Here is a 3,146-nt window from a genome sequence, read left to right on the forward strand (position 1 = left end):
ATGGACCTGTAATCCAAAAGTACCTATTTTAGGATAGATATTCAAAAGACCTTTCCACCGAGCACGAATTGAATTGGAGATTTGACTACCCTAGAATAAGTTGTAAGCACATAAGTTCCCTGAAATATGAAGATCTGACTACCCAATCTGATGGTATGAATAATGAGTCAAATTGATAGAACACTGAAAGGTCCGCCCTATTTTGGGTAGCATTAGCCTTTAAATGTGAGGAAGGCACCAACCACCTAAGGGTGGATTAAGTAACTTTTTTTCTCATACCGTCATCAGGGGTGACATTGGGACTGGGGGTGAGATTGGGTCATACAAAAATGCTGAAATTTGTATGACCCAATCTCACCCCAGGACCCAATGTCACCCCTGATGACGGTATTCATAGTTCAAGTTCCTGATTCCAAATTTCAAAGGTACCGGCCGGGATTAGATCCCAGGACCTTCTTCGATTTTGGAAACATTTCGATGTTACCAAATTCAACAACATAGAATAACCGGATCAGCTTAGTAACGAACCTGCAGATGGATGACAATTGTGATGTTCACGAAACTGGTTTAGTTGCTGGATGGCCCTGGCCAGATTTTTTCATAGCTATGGTTGTTGAATAATGTTGGGCAATAAATAAATAAAAAAAAAAAACAGACAAAACAAAAGCAAAAGAATGTTCCCTTTTGTGATGTGGTGTTGGTGGCATAGGAAATTTTCTGAATTTGCAAAAAGCTCGAGTACAGGACTCGAAACAAATGAATTTTTCATTAAAATTTTTATGCAAGCTCCGTGCCTGAAGCTACCCTGCGGGTTTTGTTTGCCAGATGGAGCGCTGCGTCGCGGTTGCGGTGTTTGCGCTACTGCTGTTGTTGCTTTTTAAATTATAGCCTTGAGAAAGAATTTCGTTTCGACGCCTCTGGATCCCTGCAAACATTCCACAGAAGTTGGTTTTTTTAATTCCCGCATTACTGATTCGGATGTTACTGCACCATTTTTAACTGTCCTTTCTTCAGTAGCCCATACCCTTTTGTTTGCGAAAAATTCCAGCATTACGTTGGCGTGCCATATTTTGAATAATATGAATTCGCCTTCCGCCCCATTTGTTGGATGATAAAACCAAAGCTTTCAAAGCTTTGAGAAACTGACGTTTAACCAACACTTAATACAGAAATATAATTCTTCCTTTATTGCCATTGCTGAACATTTGGAGTATTTCAGAATTTTTAATCCAAACGTACACCGGAGACATTCACTTTCTTTCACAAAAATCTCATGAAAACCTTTTGTGTATCAATAGATTGCAAATTGCCTTGTGATTCCGGCCGTGTTGGGTATTTCAATCAATACTTTCAGAGATTTGAGGATACGAAATATATCATAATTATTAATTCAACAAATGTGCTCCCTTTTCTCACGCATTCATTCGTGCTCTTGCAATGCAACAATAATTATGAGTCCATACTTACATAATGATTAAGGCGATACGAAAAATTTAACATTTGGAAAAAAAAACCTTGTTGACACCCACTGGCTTAATTTCTTAGACAAAAATAGGTAGGTAGCTGCGCCAATTTGTGCAATACTATCAATGGTCAAAGGCACGGGTATGAATCTTATGAATGTCAAAGGACAGGACGTAAAGTTTAGTTGGTGGTCAAATGAAGTTAATTGGGGTTTGAATTAAATTTAAAACATCTTTTTTGGACTTAAAACAATTTTAAAAATGAAAATAAGCAGTGAGCCTTCATCAGAATTCAAGTTATAAATTAATATTGTTAATTCCTTAAACGGGACACTCTAGCGATGTGCATATGTTAGCTTTACTGTACACAGTAAAAAAATGTGTAAATTTGGAAGGTGTAATTTTGGAAAGTTGAATATTACCACTTTTATGATGTAATTTTACCTCAATTTAGACTGAAAAAGTGACCTTACATCAGAAAAGTGGTAAAATTACCCATTTTTTCTAACATAAAAGATTTACCCCTTCCCAGATGTTATATTACCATGATTTTTTTACTGTGTAGGAGTTAGTTTTGGCTTCTCTGATTCTATCAGTCACATTTTAAAATGCGATGTTGTTGGTAGAAACGTAGTTTTTTAGCCTGGCAAAGGGAGGTTAATTGAAGCGCAAAATCCTCGTAATTTCAACAGCGTCTTTGTCAGTTCTGCACATCTAAAAGCAGAACTCCACCTGACAGAACTAGTTTCCGACTTTGCAATAACGGTTTGCGTTAAGTGTGTTGTACTAAGCCCTTCGGGTGGTTGTTGTACTAAGCCCTGACATGAAAAGGTGGTAGCCCTGACATGAAAAGGTAGTTTTGGCGAGTACAGGTGTTTGTATATGCACATTTGTCATGTCTACCACCCTCTGGTTGTTAAAGCTTAGGGGAAGTGTTTGAACGAAAAGACCTTCTGTTTGAACTTCCAGTCCTTGGGGATCGCTCCCCTATGACAACTTTACCACTTTCTCATGCGGAGAGACATACGAAGGAACACTTTTTCGTTTTGAATTTTGATATGTCTGCTTTTGTAGAAGATTTTTTTTTGTTTAGAAATGTACTCTACTTTTGAATACACAATGACATGGTTCTGGTTCGCTCATTCCAGTCACTATTAGAGTGCCGAAAGTCATTAGTATTACATCCAAGTGGAGGCGTCCAAACCACTCGTTTTGATGACCCCGGTCAGACCTTGTGTCAAGAAAGGTCTTCGGAAACACTTCTCGACTGGTATATAAAGGATATTATTTGTGGTTTCATAATATAACATTAAATCGCTCAAATTCAAATGTGGTCACATTCTTATGGTTATGCCTTGAAAATAGATATTGATTTGGTGGTCATAAATCATGGTGTTGTTCATAAAATTTGAAACCGTGTATGAAAATTTGGTCAGAATCACTAACATCACCTGCACCTTTTCTTTATGTTTTAATCAATGATGCAAAAAAAAAAAAACAATTCATGAGGTGGTATAACGCATAAATGTTGAATGATCTAACTTGACTACCTTGATTAAAAGATAACACCTACAGGAACCGCACGTCGATGCCACATTTCAACACTCCGGTGGCATTTCACGCTGTGAACGCTGTTGGGTCTTTCTATATTGATGCATTACTACACTGCCCCTGATCGCATAA

Source organism: Culex pipiens, chromosome 1, assembly GCF_016801865.2.
Source record: "Culex pipiens pallens isolate TS chromosome 1, TS_CPP_V2, whole genome shotgun sequence".
Taxonomy (NCBI): domain Eukaryota; kingdom Metazoa; phylum Arthropoda; class Insecta; order Diptera; family Culicidae; genus Culex; species Culex pipiens.